Source organism: Callionymus lyra, chromosome 13 (assembly GCF_982586985.1).
Source record: "Callionymus lyra chromosome 13, fCalLyr1.hap1.1, whole genome shotgun sequence".
Taxonomy (NCBI): Eukaryota; Metazoa; Chordata; class Actinopteri; order Syngnathiformes; family Callionymidae; genus Callionymus; species Callionymus lyra.
In genome coordinates this window covers 26108695-26133479 of record NC_141830.1, presented here as the reverse complement: position 1 = coordinate 26133479, position 24785 = coordinate 26108695, and the positions used below count along the sequence as shown (strand labels likewise).

The following is a 24785-nucleotide window of genomic DNA, read 5'->3' as shown; positions in this document are numbered from 1 at the left end:
AGAGATTATTATTATTATTATTATTAGTAACAAGTATATATGTGTAGTATCGTCCAGTACTTGACTCTGATGTTGTGGAATTTAAAGACAACATGACTCTTGACAAAGTCGTAACTGCTTACATTTGTTTACAAACAAAAATATGTCCAAACATCCACTTTAAAGGCTTCTTTAAATTTAGCATTGCAAATTGTAAAATAAATAGAATTATTTTATTTACTTTAATTTGGTTCTTCTAAATATGAAAGAACACATTCTATTAACTCGGAGAAAATCTATTCGTTCAACAAGGACTCATTTATTATTGATAAATTCCTCTCGTCTCGAAAAGTAATCACATCCACTAAGACATTGATTTAAGATTAGCACAGACACAGCATCGACAAAATAATATGATATATCCAATTGCCTTGGCTTCATTTTTAAACCTTGATTTGTACTAGTAACCACAGACCAGAGACTTGATTTGACTAGTGACTAAAGACTAAAGACTAGACCTGGACTTGTGAGTAACAACTTGAGACTTGACTTGACAAGTAACCAAAGACTCACAATTTGATTTGAAAAGTGACTAAAAACTAAAGACTAGACTTGTGACTTAAGACTTGAGACTTGGTTTGACTAGTGGCTCAAGACTTGAGACTTGAGACTTGACTTTGACTTGTGACTTAAGGCTGGAGACTAGACTTGGTGTTGTGACCAAAGACTCTACTAGTGACTGAAGACTTTATACTCTACTAGGACTCATCACTGAAGACTTGGGACTTGGACTCTCGACCAAAGACTTGAGACTTGACTTGTAACTGTAAATAAAGACTTGAGACTCCACTTAATTGAGACCAAATACGTCATACTGGATTTGAACTAGTTACTAAAGACAAGACACATGACTTAAATCATGACCAAAGACTTGAGACTAGATTGGGACTCGTGACCAAAGACTTGAGACTTAACCCAAGACTTGTGAATAAAAATTTGAGACTTGGATTCTTGACCAAGGACTTGAAACTCAACCAAATATTTGATGCTGGACTGCGACTTGTTATTAAAGACTTTAGACTTGATGTTGACTCCTGACAGACTTCAGACCAGTGACTAAAGAATTAAAGAGTTGAGACTAGTGACTAAATAATTAAAGAGTTGAAACTAGTGACTAAAGAATTAAAGAGTTGAGACTAGTGACTAAATAATTAAAGAGTTGAAACTAGTGACTAAAGAATTAAAGAGTTGAGACTAGTTACTAAAGAATTAAAGAGTTGAACCTAGTGACTAAAGAATTAAAGAGTTGAGACTAGTGACTTTAGAATTAAAGAGGTGAGAGAGACTAATGGTCTTATATTGTTCAGGGGTCAGAGGTATGTGGGGGTGGGAGGGGGTCACATGTGCAAATTTAAACGTAATGAGATTAACGACCAGCAGGGAAATAATTTGAGCTTCTGCTGAACAGGCTGAATGAAAATATGTCAAATTGTTTTAAGAAGCAGGAAACAGAAGTCAGGAGAAAAAAGAGAGAATTTAAAGAAGAGGCTCAGTTTATAAACAAGTCTCGTTCAAAAATGAAAAGTTACAAACACATCTCGGTGGTTTTTAAAAACAACTCTCTGAACTGATGTAAAATAATTTTCCTAGAAAGTCCTAACAACGCTTAAATGATCAACAAGTTACTGAGCGACTCTTCGATGTCAACAATTGTTGAACAAAAACATGTTTCTAACATTCTCAGGACGAAGAGGAAATCCGCCCTCGTTTTCCCATCGATAGATGTGAGGTTTTTTTAGGATTTTAAATTGTTCACATCTGGAGATGCTGCAGCTGTGAGTTGAATAAATACAAAGTAATACTTGTAATGAGTGAAGAAACGCGACTGAAAACTATTGTTCATTTACACCAGGGAAGGTTTACAGAGAACAAATACTGTTTTGAAAGATTCACATTAAATAGTCGGATAAATAGTTCCTGGTGCATTTGTACTATTTGTTAATAAAGACTCGAGACTCGATAAATACAGACTTGAGACTGGATTATTTGGAATTGGGACAAAGGACTTGACTTAGACTTGGGACTTGGGACTTGGGACTTGGGCCTTGATACTTGACCTAGACTGGTGACCAAAGACCGGAAACATTAGTTGGACTCCTGACCAAAAGCTTGACTTGGACTAGTGACCAAGGACTTGAAACATGACTTGGACTCCTGACTTTAAACTTGACTAGGACTTGTGAAAAAAAGCTTTAATTTGACTAGTAACCAAAGACCTGAAACATTACTTGGACTCCTGACTTGAGACTTGACTTTGATTCGTAAAGAAAAGCTTCACTTTGATTTTTAACTCGAACTGGACTAGTGACCAAATGCCAGAAACATTACTGTGACTACTGACCAAAGACTTGGAATATTACTTGGACTTGTGAACTAAGCCTTGAGACTCGAATTGCATGTGTGACCAAAGACCTGATACATTACTTGGACTCATAACTAAATACTTGAGACTTGACTTGGACTCATAGACAAAGACTTGGAACATCACTTGGACTTGTGAAAAAAGACCTGAGACTGGACTTGAGACTCGAACTGGACTAGAGACCAAAGACTTGAGACTCGACCTGGACTGGAGACCAAAGACTTGAGACTTGTTTTTTTATCCTACCCAAGAGAAAAATGACAGGGACTTGTTACCAAAAACTTTAAACATGACAAAAAAACTCACTTTTAAAAAATGACTTGTGAACATCTCTGTTCCACCGTTGATCCCAGATGTTGTGCTAACAATAGTGTAGTTTGACATCCGTACAGCAACAAGTCATCAGCACAACATCCTGGTGTGTCCAAGTGAAGTCAAAGAGAGTCAAACGTCTGTTCAAACACACGACGAACAAGAGACACAAAGAAGCTTATATAGTTGTCCACACTTTTTCAGAAGGTCTACTGTGTTTGACACACTCACATAAGCTCCGTACAGTCGCTCAGAGAGAGACGTCCAGTGCTCAGTGGGACAAAAACGACAACAACACACATGTGTGTAGTGTGTAGTGTGTGTGTAGAGGCAGAGTTTTCTCAGACCAATCAATAATCCATTATGAGCAAACTGCTCTTCACCTCCCGCCCTTCTCCAGAACAGCAGACAAAGAGGTCCGCTGTGAGCTTCATGAAGAAGAGAGGGGGTCGGGGGGGTGGAGCACAGCTGGATGAACACACACACACACACACACCTACAGGCTGTTTTCAAAACGCACAACATTAGGGACAATTAGGGCCCCAGAGGACGGAAGAGAAAGTTTAAAAAACTTGTATTTCAGCTCAAATCAAAGTGAATTAAAGTCGTGCATGTTTATCTATCAAACTAATTTGATGGTTAATATTTCAATAAAGTGTGTGTACAATAAAATAATTAAATTTAAATATATATATATTACTAACCATCAACATGCAAATATATAAATGCGCCTTTGTTCATTTTTGTGTTGCAATTAACCCTCCAACCTCTAGATGGCAGTAGTCATTACATCCTCCGCGGCTAAAGGAACAATGAAACCCCTTGAGATCCCAACGATGACTGAGGACGAGAGGATACAGTGACTCCAACAACTTTAAAGCTGATGTTTGGACATATTTTGGTTTGAAAACAAATTATTACGTACCATTACTCTGTGAGGCTCCGTAGTTTTAATCTGCGAGGATCCGTAGTATTACTTTACGAGGCTCTGTAATATTACTTTTCAAGGACCTTTAGGATTACTCGGCGAGGTTCAGTTCTATTACTCTAGGAGGCTCTGTAGTATAACTACGCCAATATTTGTAGTATTCCTCTGCAAGGCTCTGTGTTATTACCATATTTTCTGCATTATCAGACGCACCGGATTATAAGGTGCACCTTCAATGAATGGCCTTTTTTAGAACTGTTTTCATAAATAGTTCGCACCGGATTATAAGGGGCATAGAATAAAAGATACAGTCAAACGTTTGACTGGGGTTGCGTTATTGATCGACTAGATAAAGCTGTGCTAAAGGAAATGTCAACAAAACAGCAGCGCGTGAGACTGGTGTTGTGAACAGACAAATGTTGAGTGAGCAGCAGTGAAGTTGAGCGCGTGTATGACATGCTTCTTTCATTAAATTCTTGCAGCTACAGGTCAGAATTGTTGCTAAAAAAACTTTATATTTCAATATTCAAACTTCACTATTATTGATCTATAGTTTTCTCGATCTGAAGCTTCACCTCAATCCGTCAACTTGAGAGTTTATTTTCCAGAAAAGTTTGGATCTATTCTGCTAGTCTGTCACAGCGAGTCAGGCTCATGAGCAGAGAAAGCAGTGGGGGGCTCTGAGGCATTGTTGGGGTCTCCGCCGATTCTCATCCCATCCCCGGTTCCATCCCTGCCCCCCCCCCCCAGAACCAGAACAATGGTGGGGGTCTGTGCTGTCTGTCACCCCCTCTGACAAACGGTGGTGGGAGGGGCTGCGTGAGAAGCAGAAAAAAAAAGTCCTCTGGGTGTGTGTGGAGGAAGAAGCAGGTGTTTGGGTCAATACTGTCACGTTACATTTAAGTGACCGGTCCATGGACGGGCCGGGAGGATGCAGGAAGAAGTCCTGGACACGGTTTAAGGGAAACTTTGAATCATCGAAGACTCTACGGATCAAAACAGTTCCAGGGAATTTCAAAGTCCAGATGCAACCACTTGTTGCTCCAAACTTCATCTTTGGTTATTTATACGTCTGTGAGTGAAGCCACGCCCCCTTTTCCTTCTGCTACGCCTGGTTTTTCTCACACTGCTTGTCAACCCCTGTGTGTTCCGGTCCCGAGAGACCCCTCAGTCCCACCCACCCACCCCGCGCAGCACATCAGCATTCCTGCCGCTGTGCTCTTTGTTCAGCTGCTGGGAACAATAAAGGTTATTTTTGAATATTCAACATGCATTTATTTATGAACCAGGAGAGTGAACTGAGAACCATGGTCTCTGACTCCACATCTGTTTGGACTCATGGTCTCTGGTTAACAACAACCACACGTTCAATATTTATAACTATGATAACAAGTTTTAGGTGCGAGAGCAAAAATAAATGATCAGTACTTTTGAAAATGAGTAACGTATCCAGATATTGTAGTATCAATACTTTTGTGAGTCTCTACACTTTTGAAAACCCTAAGAAAATAAATTGATAAAACTGGATCATTATGACCCTCCTCCATTTTTAGTGAATGGAGAGAACAGATAAATGATAGAAATAAATGAGAGTGTTATTATTTAATGTGGGTTTTATTGTTTTTAGGGAAATATTTTCCCTCTGAAGGGTTTCTATGAGTCTGTCTGTGGACTTAATAACCGGTGTATCTGTGAAGCCTTAAAAGCTCATGTTACTGCTAAAATATTGGAGGTATTATCAGGTATTGTGTTGAGGTACGTGGCATATTTTTGTGTTGGAATTGTTTATTTACACTTCAATTCATAGTATTGATGTCCTGTTGTGTATCAGTGAACGCCTGCTGAACCTTAAATATTTTCATTTGTTCTCCAAGAACACTGAAGTTGGCAGGAACAGACTGAGGGGGGAGATATACGCACGCCCGCACACAAACACGCACACACACGCACCCACCCACACTCATTATCAGGCTAAAAGGGAGGTAAGATATGTGTTTACACTGGACTCCGTGGAGGGTTCTGGACAGGCTGGTGTGTACACACAGATATAAAGTACATTTCAAATCAAAACAGAAACGTGACGATGCTAACATTATATTAGCATGTTTGACGTTCCTACACGATGATTCATGATAAAAGAATGAATCGTTTCTATGACAGAAAAAATACTTTGTTCCCGATTCAAATATACTCTCAACTATGAGCGACATCGCTAATGCTAATGTACCTAATTCTATTTGAATATAGTTGAAAATTGTTTGATTATAGTTGAAAATTGTTTGATTACAGTTGAAAATTGTTTGATTATAGTTGAAAATTGTTTGATTACTCTTAAATAAAACTCTTATGTACATGCTTATTCTATTTTGTTTTCTGAGATGGATGAGCTTCATAGAAATAAACTTAACAAAACAGTGTCACGTACCGATCTACAGACACGTCTTGTGTTTTTTACCAAAACAATTTTGCAGCAACCTCTTGATAAAGCTGTTATTTAGTTGCTCTTATCGGCACTGAACTCGATGCGAGTTGCCAACCCACGGTCAGGCATAATTGATTATTAATGGTCGTTCTCTGACTGTCCTACTTTTCGGACGGTTATAAACTAAAGCCTGGCAGTTGGCAGTTGACAGAAGGAAGGATTCTGTGTGTAGTCTGTTTGTCCGACCAACAATAATGGTGCTTTTCTATCCAACAAATCAACAACAGAGTGCCGTACTTTTCTCTTTATAAAGTATTTTGGCAGACGCGTGTTATTAGTTTAACTGGCAGCTGTTCTACCAAATGATTTCCAGTCCTGTTGTCAGAGAATAAATCAGCTTTTTAAAGTTTTATTAATTCACTTTGACAACGATATATTCCTCTGACCTTCTTTAATGTACACCTGAACTAGCTTACACTGTTATTTTAGATTATTATTATTATATAAAAGGACTGCCAAGGAGTTTTTTTGTCCCTTAATAAATAAATGTATAAACTTTTTGTGGCAGTTTACACCAATTTTTATTTTCCCACACATTATTTTATTCAGTGATTATCTTCATTATTCATCGTAACATGTTATTGTTCTTTTAAAATAAATATAGTTTCTTTTTATTTATGTGTGATTTAATTGTTGGCCTTTAATAAATACACTACAATTTTGAAAACTAAAAAACTTTTTTTTTTTGGGCCTATTTTTGCTTCTTACTTATTAAAGTTACTATGAAATATGTTGTGTATTTTTTTTATTTATATGTAATGATCTCTTAATAACAACAACCATGCTCTTAATTAACCCAAAACACTCATTAATATCAAAGCTGAATATTTTTGGAAGTTGGAGCGGGGTTTTTTTAGTTTTAGCTATTTTAGGAAGATATCTGTGTGTGCAGGTGACTATTACTGTGCATAATTATTAGGCAACTTAACAAAAAACAAATATATACCCATTAATATAATTATTTATTTTCACCAGGGGAAACCAATATAACAGTTCAACAATCACAAATATACATTTCTGACATTCAAAAGCAAAACAAAAACAAATCAGTGACCAATATAGCCACCTTTCTTTGCAAGGACACTCAAAAGCCTGCCATCCATGGATTCTGTCAGTGTTTTGATCTGTTCACGATCAACATTGCATGCAGCAGCAACCACAGCCTCCCAGACACGGTTCAGAGAGGTGTACTGTTTTCCCTCCTTGTAAATCTGACATTTGATGAGGGACCACAGGTTCTCTATGTGGTTCAGATCAGGTGAACAAGGAGGCCATGTCATTAGTTTTTCTTCTTTTAGACCCTTTCTTGCCAGCCACGCTGTGGAGTACTTGGATGCGTGTGATGGAGCATTGTCCTGCATGAAAATCATGTTTTTCTTGAAGGATGCCGACTTCTTCCTGTACCACTGCTTGAAGAAGGTGTCTTCCAGAAACTGGCAGTAGGACTGGGAGTTGAGCTTGACTCCATCCTCAACCCGAAAAGGCCCCACAAGCTCATCTTTGATGATACCAGCCCATACCAGTACCCCACCTCCACCTTGCTGGCGTCTGAGTCGGACTGGAGCTCTCTGCCCTTTACCGATCCAGCCACGGGCCCATCCATCTGGCCCATCAAGACTCACTCTCATTTCATCAGTCCATAAAACCTTAGAAAAATCAGTCTTGAGATATTTCTTGGCCCAGTCTAGACGTTTCAGCTTGTGTGTCTTGTTCAGTGGTGGTCGTTTTTCAGCCTTTCTTACCTTGGCCATGTCTCTGAGTATTGCACACCTTGTGCTTTTTGGCACTCCAGTGATGTTGCAGCTCTGAAATATGGCAAAACTGGTGGCAAGTGGCATCTTGGCAGCTGCATGCTTGACTTTTCTCAGTTCATGGGCAGTTAATTTGCGCCTTGGTTTTTCCACACGCTTTTTGCGACCCTGTTGACTATTTTGAATGAAACGCTTGATTGTTCGATGATCACGCTTCAGAAGCTTGGCAATTTTAAGAGTGCTGCATCCCTCTGCAAGATATCTCACTATTTTTGACTTTTCGGAGCCTGTCAAGTCCCTCTTCTGACCCATTTTGCCAAAGGAAAGGAAGTTGCTTAATAATTATGCACACCTGATATAGGGTGTTGATGTCATTAGACCACACCCCTTCTCATTACAGAGATGCACATCACCTGATATGCGTAATTGGGAGTAGGCTTTCGAGCCTATACAACTTGGAGTAAGACAACATGCATAAAGAGCATGATGTGGTCAAAATACTCATTTGCCTAATAATTCTGCACTTATAATTGTACACTTAACTATTAAAGACAGAATGTTCTTAACTATTAGAGACAGAATGTCCATGACTATCAAACAAAAAAACACTATAAACAGGTCGAAGCACGTTTATCTTTCAAGTTAAGGAGCAGTTAGACTCATGATCATGAAGGAAAATAAGGAACCATTAACGCGCTTCACAGGAAAGCAAGCGAAGTTAAACTCAGCAGAAGGTAAATGTTGCGTCAAGCACTTGTGTTTACGCAGCGTTCCCTGGTGAGCAGACGCTTCCAGACGGAGTTACCTGCATCACCCCGGCAACAAAACAACCATTGACCCAGACAACAAGCCAGAACAGAGGAGGGAGAGAGGAGGGAGAGAAGACAAAAAGATGAGGAAGAGAGGAGAAAAAGAAGAGAGCCAACAAGCCAGGGGGAGGAAGAGAGGAGGAAGAGAGGGGAAAAGAAGAGAGGAGGAAGAGAGGAGAAAAAGAAGAGAGCCAGCAAGCCATGAAAGAGGAGGAAGAGAGGGGAAAAGAAGAGAGGAGGAAAGAAGAGAGGAGGAAGAGAGGAGAAAAAGAAGAGAGCCCAGAGGAGGAAGAGAGGAGCAAGAGAGGAGGAAGAGAAGAAGAAGATAAGAGGAAGAGAGGAGGAAGAGGGAAAGAAGAGAGGAGGAAGAGAGGGAAGAAGAAGAGAGCCCAGAGGGTGAAGAGAGGAGGAAGAGAAGAGAAAAAGAAGAGAGCCCAGAGGGTGAAGAGAGGAGCAAGAGAGGAGCAAGAGAGGAGGAAGAGAGGAGGAAGAGAAGAGGAAGAAAGGGAAGAAGAAGAGAGCCAACAAGCCATAAAAGAGGAGAAAAAGAGGAGGAAGAGAGAAGGAAGATAGGAGAAACAGAGGAGGAAGAGAGGAGAAAAAGAGAAAGAGTCGGGTCATACCAGAAGTAAGAGGTAGTGGATTATGAGAGTCATTCTCTCCACATCGACCGTTGGACACATTTACACAACACCAGGATCACACGACACAAGATGAGCTTCTAAAAATGACTCACTTCAGAAACACACAACAACCACACACTGGTGGATCTAAATCACTCATGCTAATTGATTAACTATAGTATAAGTACATTTAAATATTGTGATATAACAAGATACTCTATTTAAGTGGGTATAATAGAATATCATTTTATTCATAATTAAACCTTGTGTTGTCTCTAGGTCAAGTGGACCCAAAAGCCCGAAAACAAATGTGTTTGTGGTATCCCTTGTGTTTTCTCTGGATCAAGGTGACCCATAGGCCGGAAAAACAAATGTGTTTTGTGGTATCGCTTGTGTGCCAGAAAATATGTATTTTTGGACCTTCGGGTCACCTTGACCATGAGATAACACAAGGGTTAACATTTAAATTTAAAAAAATTAATACACCAATATATTTCAATATTTATTTCACAGTGCTGTATGGATAGGCAACAAATGGGTATTGATTTCTATTTTGGCTTTTAAATCATGTTTCTTTATTGTTTAAATTTCAATAAAGTGTGTATAAAATTAAGTTTAAAAAAAGATTAAAGTATTTATTAATTTAAATTTAACATGCAAATATTCACAGCGTTTGTTCATTTTTGTGTTGCTATTACGTTAACAGTACAATTAAATAAACTTTTTAATAAAGAAAAATACAATAAAATTCCTTCTACTGAGGACTAGAAGATACAGTGACTCCAGCAGCTCTTAAAGCTGATGTTTAGACAAATTTTGGTTTGAAAACAAATGAAAGCAGTTACGACTGAGTCAAGTGGTCTGTAAATTCTGCAACACCAGAGTCAAGTTCTGGACAAAACTACAAATATATACTTGTTACTACACTATCACAACACCAGAGTCAAGTTCTGGACAATACTACACATATATCCTTGTTACTACACTATCACAACACCAGAGTCAAGTACTGAACAATACTACACATATATACTTGTTACTACACTATCACAACACCAGAGTCAAGTACTGGACAATACTACACATATATCCTTGTTACTACACTATCACAACACCAGAGTCAAGTACTGGACAATACTACACATAAATACTTGTTACTACACTATCACAACACCAGAGTCAAGTACTCGTCAATACTACACATATATACTTGTTACTACACTATCACAACACCAGAGTCAAGTACTCGTCAATACTACACATATATACTTGTTCCTACACTATCACAACATATAGTATTCTTGCCAATAAACACCCCTTTATTAATGAACTTTGATGTCATGCTCTGGTCAAGATCAACACGAAACAACTAAATAGTGTTATGATTATTTCCAGTAGATATTGATGTTTATTTTAATTGTTAAGGGTTGAGTACTGTACTCTCAAACAATAGTATTATGACTGAAACGGGAGGAAACAGAGTATATTAAGGCCAACATTGACGGAGCATAAACTCATCCTGAGATGTTCAACCTAGATTATATTAATCTCTGCAAGACCATTCAAATTCACCCCAATTCCCAAAGAAAAAGTCCTGTGTTATGATAAACATTGTTTAGTTTTAAAGGAAGACGTGCAAGACGTGAGTAATTGGCGATATTTGAGAGGAGTCCGGTCTGAATAATCTGACGGGATTAACGACGATGCTCTTTAAATAGAGTTCAAGCAGTCGAGGATTAGATCGACCTGAAGAGCAGCGATCTGAATCCCTCGTTATCGAGAATAAAGATGTTCAGAGAGCGTGTCCTGTCGTTACCGAGCAACATAAAGAATTAGATCACACATGAAAAGTTTTTGTATCATTCATTTGAGTAAACTTCTCTTGTTTTTCTTAAACTTTTTGACATATTTTGATGCAAAGATAACTGATGATATCCAAGTCCTTCTGGTTTTGTTTTGTTTTTTTAGATTAAAACATGTCATGTTTTGTCTACTGTATACTGTCAAAACTTCCGTTTGCCAGCCGCAGCTAACGGAACAATGGCGGCCTACGACATCCCGGCGATGACTGAGGACAAGAGGATACAGTAGAATCCAGCACCTTTCGAAGCTGAAGTTTGGACATGTTTTGTTTACGTTTGTGTTACAATTAAACTTCCTTTCGCTAGCCCCAGCTAATGTAACACTTACGGCCTACGAGATCCCGACGATGACTGAGGACAAGAGGATACAGTTGACTTTGGTTGGACATATTTTGGTTGCAAAACAAATGAAAGTACCTTAAATTCCGGACTACAGAGCGCACCCGATTAAAAGCCGCATGCTCAAATTTTAGAAAGAAAATCAATTTTGTAATTATACAAGCCGCACCGGATTTTAAGCCGCAGGTTTAAACAGCCAAAAAAATGAACTACCGGTAATTCACGTCCATTTCTTACACTTAAATAAATAAAGCACTGTGTTATTCTTCTTAAGCATTGTTCAGATATTTACAGTCCGAGGAACCAGCGACAAAAGCACAAGGCAGGTGGACAAACTGTCTGTGTCCTTCAACCGGGGAATTATTTCTTCATCACGCCGGCAACACGGATGAGTAGTTTGCTTTTTTCCACCTGATCGTAACGCAGTGATTGCGCGGATAAACGCGACTTCACGGCGGGCCGTCCTGCGTCTCTGCGCCTCACCTAGGATTCACTTAACGCAGCCTTTTTTCTGGACAATAATGGACTTGAACATTGGACACTGATCGCGGGGATTTGACTGTGGGGTGTCGTGGGTGTTCGTTGTTTTGTTCATGTTTGATTGATCCTCCTTTAAGGAGCGCTTTTTGTTAAATGTTATTAAGTAAATATATTTTGATTAACTTCTATAACGGCTTCATGTGTGGTCAGAGTTATTATAATTAATGCTGTCACTCTGGAGCGTCACCAAGTCCGCACCAGAGCTCCGCCCCATGAAGAATGTGTGTGTGACGATCTCTCGAGGAGTTATGTGAGAAGGTCCGTTACAAAACGTCAGAGGTACTTCATCCATATTTATGATTTCATCTGGCCCGATGGAATTCTCCGCTATCTTTATTTGAGTGAATGTGCGGAATGAAGTAAGTTTCTCCTCGTAGTCGGGAGGGAGCTGTTGACACAAAGTTACTCATTCATTCTATTGGTCTACTGTTGCTGAGCAAAATGTTTTTCCCGCCACGAAAAAAAAATGAATAAGCCGCACCGTAGTATAAACCGCAGTGTTTAAAGTGTAGGAAAAAAGTAGCGGCTTGTAGTCCGGAATTTACGGTAGTTTTTTAGACTTTGTCAAGAGTCATGTGGTCTGTAAATTCTGCAAAACCAGAGTCAAGTACTGGACAATACTACAAATATATACTTGTTACTTCACAATCACAACACCAGAGTCAAGTACTCAACAATACTACACATATATACTTGTTACTACACTATCACAACACCAGAGTCAAGTACTGGCCAATACTACAAATATATATACTTGTTACTACACTATCACAACACCAGAGTCAAGTACTGGACAATACTACACATATATCCTTGTTACTACACTATCACAACACCAGAGTCAAGTACTGGACTATACTACACATATATCCTTGTTACTACACTATCACTATATATCGTATCTTTGACCCTGTATCGTGATAAGTATTGTATTATTGCCAATACACACTTCATTGTCGTAATGTCCTACACTCGCTGTTTTGTTGCGGTACGTTTGTGTACCAAGGTGTACTGTGGGCGGGCAGCGGGGTCTGCTCCACCAGGCCTCGTCACATCTGGATACAATGTGGGAAACGGGGCAGGAAGGATCGCTGGAGGGACGGTGCGAGTCTGTCGTGGGGATTCTTTACAAAGAGCCGGTGAAAGAGGCAGAGGTTGAGCTGCTGGACGTGGAGCACCAGGGTTGTCGGGTGAGGGTGAGGGGCTGAAAACACTCCTATCTTTTGGTCTCTGTGTAGTTGAGGCCTCGAGCGACAGACCGACCCGGCAGCTGCACAGCAAACACAAGTCTGGGAAACGACTGCGGATATAAATAGTTGTTCCTGGCAGGAACTTAAATGTTGATGTTTTTAATAAGTGCTAATTTTAGTGATGGAAACGACTTAATGAAGGTAATCTCTGCATGGAAACTGACTTTAAGAGAGAGAAATAGTTTTTATTTAATTTCTGTGTTTATTCTGCATGATCCACCAACAGACCCAAGATATTCCCATGTTTCTTTGTATTTTATTTTGTTACACAATTATTTTATCCCTCGCGATAACATGAATATTTTTGATTAATTTAATTTCGTGTATTTTATTATTTATTTGATTTTGTTAAAAAAAATGTTAACTTTGTTAAAAAGGTTAATTACAACTTACTTATAGGCTTATGGACCTTCATGAAACAGTGTCATGTTGTTCAGAGGTCAGTAGGTGGCGCCATCAGTTTAAAAATGATGTTTCAGTAGAACAGTTGTTAAAAACAAAGGAAAATAGTGCAGAGACGCCATCTAGTGGACTCTGAAGATAATGACACTGTTAAATGAAGCTTCATCAAACACATCACTACCATCTAGTGGACTCTGAACATAATGACACTGTTTCATGAAGCTTCATCAACACATCACTACCATCTAGTGGACTCTGAACATAATGACACTGTTTCATGAAGCTTCATCGACACATGACTACCATCTCGTGGACTCTGTAGATAATGACACTGTTTCATGAAGCTTCGTCAACATATCACTACCATCTAGTGCACTCTGAACATAATGACACTGTTTCATGAAGCTTCATCAACACATCACTACCATCTAGTGGACTCTGAACATAATGACACTGTTTCATGAAGCTTCATCGACACATGACTACCATCTCGTGGACTCTGAAGATAATGACACTGTTTCATGAAGCTTCGTCAACACATCACTACCATCTAGTGGACTCTGAACATAATGACACTGTTTCATGAAGCTTCATCGACACATGACTACCATCTCGTGGACTCTGAAGATAATGACACTGTTTCATGAAGCTTCGTCAACATATAACTACCATCTAGTGCACTCCGAACATAATGACACTGTTTAATGAAGCTTCATCAACACATCACTACCATCTAGTGGACTCTGAAGATAATAACACTGTTTCATGAAGCTTCATCAACACATCACTACCATCTCGTGGACTCTGAACATAATGACACTGTTTCATGAAGCTTCATCAACACATCACTACTGTCATCAATATAAAAAGTCCTGCGTTGTATTTACAACACTGGCAATACATACATACGTTCTGTTTTCTTATTATTTTGGTTTGAGATTAAGATGTCAAACTCAAATAAGATAAAATCAAAGAAAACCAAAACATCAACTTGAATCAACAAATGTTAAGTTCCCTAAATATGTTGATATTTAGCTAAGAATAAAACTGCTAAGCTTCAACTGTTGCAGTGCATAATGACTGGGAGTGTGAAAATGTCAGGTTAAAATGGACGAGAAGAGTCGGAAACCATGTTTCATGATATTTCAGCCCAGATGTCGCTCATTGCTTCACAGGCGAACTATGCCCACAATCTTATTTATAACGTGACATGATGGAGGGAACAAAAGACCTCAATACGGTCGTAAACTTTGACACGTGTAGAGTAACAATGATTCTATTTTTGCACTAATATCCTTGTTCTGTGTTCGCTGTAGCCGTTAACATGTGGATTTGAGGTGAGCCGATTACCCTCAACTCGACCCCCCCTTCATCCTCCCCTTCCTCACCTCTGTCCTCAGTGACCCAAGAGTCTGCTTGACCCTGGCGTTTACTCTCCCAGACTTCCTAGACCGTTTCCTGCCGCCTGCTCCGCAACCACTCTGCAAGTAGAAGAAACGAGAGTGGATCGTCTAGTGCTTCTTGTTTAGGATCACAAAGTTTGAAATATAGCTTTAATGATTTTGATATTTAAGATATTTTCAAATAAAAAAAAAGGTTACAATCAGATGTAAGGACAATAACTTCTAATAAGTTGTGATTTTCAACTGGTATTATAAATAAATGAGAATATTTAGGTTCAAATATTTATTTGATTTATTTTTCTGCTGCAACATACTGTAACAACCGAATGACCCTTAGGGTGGTTCATGATAAAACCTTTCAATTCCATTATTTTTCAGCAACTTTTGATGGATGAATACAGTGTGTAAAAAAATATATATACCGCAGTTTTGTTTCTACAATACCGTATTGATATTCAACAGTATTGTATTGATTACATAAATAAATAAAACATTTGTCATTACATGCTCTGCAGCTAATGGAACATGAAATCTTGCAAGATCTTAGCGATTACTGAGGACGAGAGGATACAGTGGACTTGAGCAGTTTTTAGAGCTTATGTTTGGACATATTTTGGTTTAAAAACAAATGAAAACAGTTCTACGTAAAGAGTCATGTGGTCTGTAAATTCTGCAACACCAAAGTCACGTACTGGACAATACTACATATATGTCCTTGTTACTACACTATCACAACACCAAAGTAAAGTACTGGACAATACTACACATATCTACTTGTTACTACACTATCACAACACCAGAGTCAAGTACTGGACAATACTACACATATATACTTGTTACTACACTATCACAACACCAAAGTCAAGTACTGGACAATACTACACATATATACTTGTAACTACACTATCACAACACCAAAGTCAAGTACTGGACAATACTACACATATATACTTGTAACTACACTATCACAACAACAAAGTCAAGTACTGGACAATACTACACATATAGCATTGACCCTTAAATATCACGATATATCAAAATATATAGTATCGTTGACCCTGTATCGCCAAGAGTCATTCATTCATTTTTCTTTATTGCTTATCCCTTATGGGGGGGGTCGCTGGAGTCTATCCCAGTTTCTCGGGGCGTGAGGTGGGGGACCCCCTGGACAGGACGCCGGTCTATCACAGGGCACACAAAAACACACAACCATTCACACACACACTCATACCTACTGACAATTACCCCAAGTTCTCAATCAACCTCTCTATGTTTTTGAACTGTGGGAGGAAACCGGAGTGCCCGGAGTAAACCCACGCTACACTGGGAGAACATAACCATCATATTGTTGTCCCTGTACCATCAGATTCTTACCAGTACACACCCCTAATGAATACTTTCTAGCTAACGCTTACAGGGATGAGTATAGCTATTTTTATTTTCCGATGCAGCAACACACTACTGATGGGTTGATGAGGTTTTCTGATACAGCGTAATACTTTTCTCAGATCACTAGGTGGCAGTGTCAGATTGAAAATGAAGTTATTTTGTGGTTTGGAGCCAAACATTAACCCAACATACAGTATGAGGAACGGTATCATGAAACCTCTTCTTTCTGTTGTTGATTAAACTTCATCACCCCAATAATACAAAACCCCATTAGACGATTAAAGCTAAATAAAGTATTTATTTGATATTCTCTTTTGTTTTGGGAGGCAACTGGAGTTCCAGATGACACACATACGAGGACGAGGAGAACATCTGAATTCATTTTGTTGTATTTTGTTTGTTAGTACTTTTATAATTCTTTTCCTTTTTGAAAAATAAACAAATTATTAATGAACTTGACTAGAAACCTCAATAATGACAATGACAAAGTTACTATTTATTTATAGAGATAGAAAAACTATAATTGAGATGCTGACATGTGTTTCGATATATATTATTATTGTTATTATTATTCAGCAGACCTACTCTAAACTGGTCATCTGTTCCACATGATAGTTTTGGCTTCAATAAAAACTCAAGCGTTGAAGTTTGAGGCGTCCTGTCCCGGGCGTGAACCGCGGCCACAAGGTTACTCTGACATCGGTGGCTAACGATCAGTCTCTGTGTGTGGCGCTCAACGATTAGCTGCCGTCGCCGCCAGACATTTCCAGCCGGTCCTGAGTTCATCCGACACGCCACGGCGCCGACTCTACCTCCACACTCTGGACGGAAACGAGGCTTGGAGACCTGCTGAAGTGTGTTGTCGAGTGTGGGTCGGCGAGGTGTGTATTTGTGTAACTGATGGGTGTCAACGGTGAGATAATTACGGCATGAAGTCAGTGTCGTAATTCTCATCATATGTTGACCGAACTATACTCGTTTGTCTAAACTGGTCAGACTGATTTTATTGTTTCTGCTCATACACACCCTGACGGTGACAAACCTGTTCAATTGAGCGGATCCAAAAGAATAAATGACTACCTACAAGTTTATTTTAGGTATGTTTGAAATCTGCTTTTTTAAAAGGAAATGAGTTCCCCCTCCCCCATCTGTTTAATGCCACCCCGGGCTGCTGTGAGTGTGGATTATGTTTGGGTGGTACTTCCCCTCATATATGTGTAAAGTACCTTTCACAAATGATGGCTCGTTGTTGGCGAGGTAACAAATGAAGGTGTGATTCACTAACTCATCAACTATGAAAGCAAAACTGAATAACAAAAATGCAGTTTTGTTTCTTGAAAATTATCTCCTGAATGTGATTTTGTGAGCATTTGGTAATGTATTTATTAAATACCAGGAGCACGTTAAGGATAAACTCTACGATAATTTAACTTATAGATTCGCAGTATGTTCGCACTGGTTCATTAGCATTTTTTTCAAGGCCTCAATTAAGCTTCATCAACACATCACTTAATCATATAATTTATTTTCTATTGATTATTACTAGGTGTGTGTATTTGACTGAATCTGTCGACACGATACGTACCACAATACAGGGTCAACAATACCATTTTTGTGATACTGTAGTAACAAGGATATATGTGTAGTATTGTTGAGTACTTGATGACAAAATATGTCAAAATATCAGCTTTAAAAGCTGCTGGAGTCACTGTATGCTCTCGTCCTCAGTCATCACTGGGATCTTGTAGGCCATCATTGAATTTACAGACTACATGACTCTTGACGAAGTCGTAACTGCTTTCATTTGTTTTCAAAACAAAATATGTCCAAACATCAGATTTAAAAGCTGATGGAGTCCACTGCATCCTCTCGTCCTCAGTCGTCACTTGGATTTCATCGTTCCTTTAGCTGCTGAGTAAATAATTTCTGCTGCCATCTACCGTTTGGAGGTTAAATTGTGAAAAATAAACCACAAACTCTATATGATTTATTTTTTACTGTTTTTATCTGTTAATTCAATCCCAACATTAAACTAGCATGCAGTGAAATCGCAGTTTTGGCCCGGGACTAAATATTATTTATAAGTATAAACCAAACATGTCATCACAGAGTAATGTTGCACGAATTGCTAAAGTAAGGTAGCTCTAGAACAAGTCTAAGATGCAGATCATTTCATAATAATTTTAAATTTTAATAATAATTAAGCAATTATAATGTGATAATCCAGGACTACGTAGGTCGTTTTAACCGATAATCAATAAATAAGTGTTTACACCTGGGCTGTTCCGTCAACAAAGAGTATAAATTTAGGAGACACTTAACTATTTCCAAAAAAAATCTTTCCAAAAAACAGGCCACATAGAAAGAGTTTACAGGGGCATGTTTTTGCCCCTGAGTCGTTGAAGTAGGTACTTTTACCATTTATAATTTGCTTAGTAATTTGTTCTCGTCTCAATCACAGCAGGTGTACGTCTGTGAACTATGATGACGATGTGTCGACCTGGTTTTCACCTCACACACTTAACATGTCAGGACTGGAGTTTTATAGTCTTTAGCATGATAAAAACAAACTAACCAGGCAAGTTATACCTGTGTGACTATTTACTCAGTGAAAAGGTGTTCAAACAGGTGAATACTTCTGCTGCACGCCCATATATACAGGTTCAGGTGACGGGGAGAAGCATTGCACGTGTATTAGTAACACACTTACAAGTTATTATCGTGTTTTTTAAGAAGACGATCAAAACTGATGCTAGCGCTACAAATAAAGGCCTTTTATTTAGATGGATGGATGGATGGATGGATGATGGATAGAGGTTTAATGGATGGAAGGACGGATGGACGGATGGATGGTTTAATGGATGGATGGATGGATGGATGGATGGATGGATGGATGGATGGATGGATGGATGGATGGATGGATGGATGGATGGACAAAACCTGAAATGTTTTTAATAACGGACTTATTTTTAAGATTACATTCGTCAAAAAGTGAAGCTGCAAGTGTTGATGTTAAGTACATTTATAGTCAAGAAGATGTTTAAGATGAGATAAGGAAGGGATCATTGATCAGTCACTTCTAAATGAATGACTTCCTGATGAACCTGATGGAAGTTTATCGCTGTCATCAGATTTAATGGTTGAATTCAAATGTTAAAACTTTGATTTATTTTTATTTTTTAATGAAATGTTGTCATTTTTTAATCATTGAATTCAATAATTTCTATATTACAGATAGAATAAGTTTTTGTTAATAATTGAACTAAAAAGATTGTTCTCAGAATACATTTATTTATTTACACACATAGATTTAAACATTGAAATGAAATTCAAATTATTAAAAAAATACAATTTCTAAATACAACTTATTTTAATTAGTAGCGTTTTCAATTCAATATAAAAACGTTGGTATGATGGTGTCAAGACACACAGACCAAACCAAGAAAGAACCGAGCGACTCGATGAAACTCGCCGATCAAAGAAAAACACAATTTAAACCTTTTATATGAACAAATAATGTAATTTAATGATTCCTTTAAAAACGAATCCACCCTTTCAATCAGGCAATAACTTAACCCAATTATTTTCTAAAGATTTTTAGTACATAGTCTTTTAAATCAATATAAAAATGTTGGTATAATAATATATCACCAGACCGTACCAACAGAGCACCGAGCTGCTCCATCCAACTGTCAACCATGAATTTAAACTGCTATGGAAAATTAAATCATGTAAAATTAAGTACATTTAATTTTGAATTCATGGAACTTGTTAATGTTAATATATTTAATTTGAATGAACAAAAAATGGAACCGTTCAATATAAAGAATATTTAATAAAATGAATCCGTAAATGTAAACTTTCTTACAAAAATATATATTGAATAAAATTATTTATTTAAAGCGATTATATGCGATTTGAAGTCCAGCAATGCCAGTGGACTAAAGTGGTAGTGTTTAGCCTGACAGGAGACTACATCTCCAATGAGCACTCACTAAATGTGGCAAAAGTTTCCATGTCCCGGTTTGTAGCAGTTGATGAATGTTGTTTCCAGACGGATGATACTGATGATGTCATGAATCAGATTGATAATGAAATAGGATATCGCGGCTTTGTAAATAACATAACTTTAACTTTGTTTTTGTTTGTAAATAACATACATTTATTTTTGTTTGTAAATAACATAACTTTAACTTTGTTTTTGTTTGTAAATAACCTAATTTTAACTTCGTTTTTGTACCGTAATCCCCCCATCACCACAACAACCAGTAGATATGTAGCATGTTCACGCCATCAAGACGTTTTACAGTGAAAATGAAAATCACACAAAACACCTCAAGTCACGGTTTATGAGTCATTCAACTAGTTTTAACTTGATGTGTCATCACTAGTTATTTTAGTACCAAAATATTAAAAGGTACACAAAACTACTCATAGCTGCTTTAAAAAAAAACTATTAATATAAAAAAAAAACATTTAATTAAAAAAAAGGTACTTTCAACAATTTAAATAAAATGTATTTAAAGAAACTGTTGAATATTCAGAAAACACTAATATTCTTGAAAACTACTTAGAGAACAAAGATAGCGAGTAAACCTCATGACAGCAGCAACAGTTGGACCTGGCTCTGCTAATTCACTCCTCTGCTCCTGTGAGCTCATGTTAATCCAGCACCAACACCCCCCACACACCCTTTTTTTAATCCTCTGATCACGTCATCCTTTTCTTTGGATCTAATTTCTATCTCTTTCCAGGCGTCACACTGGAGGTACTGACCACAAATGTTGAACTGGTCGGTGCGAGATGATCAGAACCAACACCAGCTGAGATTGTTCAAGTGTGTTTTGCTTCATATAAACAGTGGAAATGGTAGTTTTCGATGATCCCGGGCTGTGTCTTTTCCCATTGAGGCCTCATTTATAATTTAATCCAAGCTCGGTGTTTCTAGGCTAACACAGAGAGATTGCCCTTTCAGAGTGGAAACCCCCACCACGGGCGGAGAATCGATGCCGTCGCCGCAGAACACACGGTGGACTTCAGATCTTCTTTTCCGCTCAAAAATAGTAGCACAGGAGACGAGAGTGCACCTGTGTTTCTTCAAACCTCCGTAGAGTTACCTCTCTCTGTTCTGGCTGTTGTAAATATAGCACAGATGCTCAAATATCAGTGTTTAAAGTTGACTTGTGCGTTTAGAATAAACCCAAGAAAGAATTCAAAAATATCAAAATAGGTATGTTTTTAAAAGTTTCAATGGATATCGATCTTGAACTATTCTTTTCTTGAAAAGAAATGGCTAAAACAAAATAGTAGAAGATAGTAGGGTTGTTAGACTATGTACTGTATCAACATACATTCTGTATCATTTTTTATTTTTTTTACTTTAGTCCTTTTATGGTTAATGTTTCAATAAATTGTTATTATTGACGATTAACATGAACAGTATTCACTGTGTTTGTTCATTTATGCGATTCAATTAAACTTCCAGCCACTGGATGGCAGCAATCTTTACGTAGTTTCTAGAACACTTAAATCCCATGAGACCCCGGTGACATCTGAAGGCGAGAGGATACAGTGAGTCCAGCAGCTTTTAAAGCTGATGTTTGGACATATTTTGGTTTTAAAACAATGAAAGCAGTTACGACTTCTTTAAGAGTCATGTGGTCTGTAAATTCTACAACACCCGAGTCAAGTACTGGACAATACTACGAATATATATACTTTTTACTACACTATCACAACACCAGAGTCAAGTACTCGACAATACTACACATATATGTACTTGTTACTACACTATCACAACACCAGAGACAAATACTCGTCAATATTACACATATATATCCTTGTTATTACACTATCACAACACCAGAGTCAAGTACTCGACAATACTACAAATATATACTTACTACAGTATCACTACAGTATATATCGTATCGTTGACACTGTATCGTGATACTCCAACAGCTTTTAAAGCTGATGTTTGGACATATTTTGTTTTGAAAACAAATGAAAGCAGTTACGATTTCGTCAAGAGTCATGTGGTCTGTATTCTACAATTCTACAACACCAGAGTCAAGTGTACATATTGTATCGTTTCTTGACAATACAAACTCCTAGAAGATAGTATTCTAACATTTATTAATCATTTATGAAGTACACGATCATTTTTAACTCATCTTCCTCGTCTGATTTAAATAGTCATGAGTAATTGGGAAGTGTATTTTGAGAACGATTAAAAGTAACCGCTTCAAAAATGAAAAAGTTTTAGAAACAAACGGAAGCTACATTTTTTTTTAAAGTGTATGATATTTGATAAGATAGTTCTACAAGCGATGAGTTAGCTCTGGTTAACGTAATTAGACTTAAGATAAGATAGATTCCAGATAAAAGTATGTGAAATCAGCCACTGAGTACAGTTCATGGACTTGTAAGGGACTAGTACTGGTTGATACCATTTGATACCAGGCCACAAAGAAAGTGAAAATAAATAATTTAATTATAATGTTTTATTCATCAATAATGATTTTTTTTTTAAGTATATTAAAAGACTGAAACACAAACTCTCTTTTTTAATCTAAAGATTGGTCTGTAAAAATAGTGCCCACATCAATCTACAAAAGAAATGTATGGACGCCTGTTCCAGACGACAACTTTAATTTAAAACATTGATTACAATAAACATACCACCGCAGTAAACCATTAAGAAGTTCTGTTGACTTTGAACTAAAAACCAATCACTTCCTAATTGTTGTGGGTTTTTTAACGACCTGTAAATGTTTAGGATCTCTTTTAATTGACTGTTTCTTAAATACCTTAAATGGCCTGGAGTCTGTTCAAATTGAGACATGAGCAAAGCGTGAAGCCACATGTCCCGTAGTTATTGGAAACATATGCTTCACATTCTATTAGATAAGTGTGCGTCTGTGTGTGCGTCTGTGTGTGCGTCTGTGTGTGCGTGTGTGTGTGTGTGTGGTCCTGTCACTGAGGTATATGAACTGACCCACTGACTTGTTTCAACATATGTTTTTCTTAAATATGACACACGTGAATGTAACACAAGTAAACCTGTCTTTATTTAGTCAATTGTTTATTCTGGGAAATACAAGACAAATTCAGACGTTTTGATATTTTAAAATCTTTTTTTTCAATGGTAAGACTGAGGAATGTCTTCTAAGGCCGGTTGTTGACTTAATCTAACGATATTGGATTGGATTAAATCTTGAAAATGGGTTGTTGAAAAGGGGAAGGAGAGGTTCTGAAATGAGATAAAAATAATTTAATCCAATCCTGGTTTTATTCTGGATCAAACAGTTGTTGTTGTTCAAAACTTTTCAGTAGGATCTGGATCGTTTTATTCCAACAACAGGATTATCCTGATCCTAACAAATATTACAAAGTGGATTTCAGGAAATGAATGTAGCGAAATATTAAAAAATCGGTCAAATAATCAATTGAAATGTTTTGTTCATTTAATTTATATTTTGCACTTGATTTGTTTAATTGTTATAGTGATGAAGTAGAGGAAGTATCTATGCACTAAAATTTAAGTATTTCAGTGTACTAAAGTACAAATAAAATGAAAAGCTGGAGTCCACTGTATCTTCTTGTCCTCAGTCATCGCCGGGATCTAGCAGGATTTAATTCCTCTTCTATATGGGGAGGATACTCTAATGATTTACGTGAAATATAAATATCCTGAACTTTATTTTCTATATTTGTTCTATCATGTAACTCGGTCCTGGTTTTTTACTTTTTATTTTTCTCAAAACACACTTAACAACTACTCATGACTATTTAAAGGAAACAAGGAAGTTGGCAATACGTCACAATACAGGGTCAACGATACAATATATTTTGATATATAGTGATACTGTAGGATATATAGGATATATATTTAATATAGGGAAGTACTTGACTCTGGAGTTGTAGAATTTACAGACCACATGACTCTAAAAGAAGTCGTAACTGCTTTAATTTGTTTTCAAACCAAAATATGTCCAAACATCAGCGTTAAAAGCTGCTGGAGTCACTGTATCCTCTCATCCTCAGTCATCACAAGGATCTCCTGGGATTTTGATGCCTCGTGGCGTAATGACTATATTGAAATGTCATCGTATCTATCGTATCGTTGACCCTGTATTGTGATACGTATCGCCAGATTCCTGACAATACTCACTCCTAGAAGATCGTATTCAAACAATTATTAATCATTTATGAAGTACATGATCATTTTTCACCCTTGATTCCGATAAAAAGTTACGAGTCATTGGGACGTGTGGATTATTTCAACACTGCTG

General features: G+C 37.6%; 1 protein-coding gene across 4 annotated transcripts in view; it reads right to left on the bottom strand.

Annotated features, from left to right (window-relative positions):
• Positions 1–24785, bottom strand: part of znf516 (zinc finger protein 516) — a 71639-nt gene that overhangs the window by 42915 nt on the left and 3939 nt on the right. For 3 of the 4 annotated variants that reach the window (XM_087805594.1, XM_087805593.1, XM_087805597.1), the window contains exon 2: positions 15088–15180. The exons of the other annotated variant lie outside the window; for it this stretch is intronic. The gene's annotated coding sequence lies outside the window, so the exon portion shown is untranslated. The remainder of the gene's footprint in view (positions 1–15087; positions 15181–24785) is intronic. 4 annotated transcript variants of the gene reach the window in all.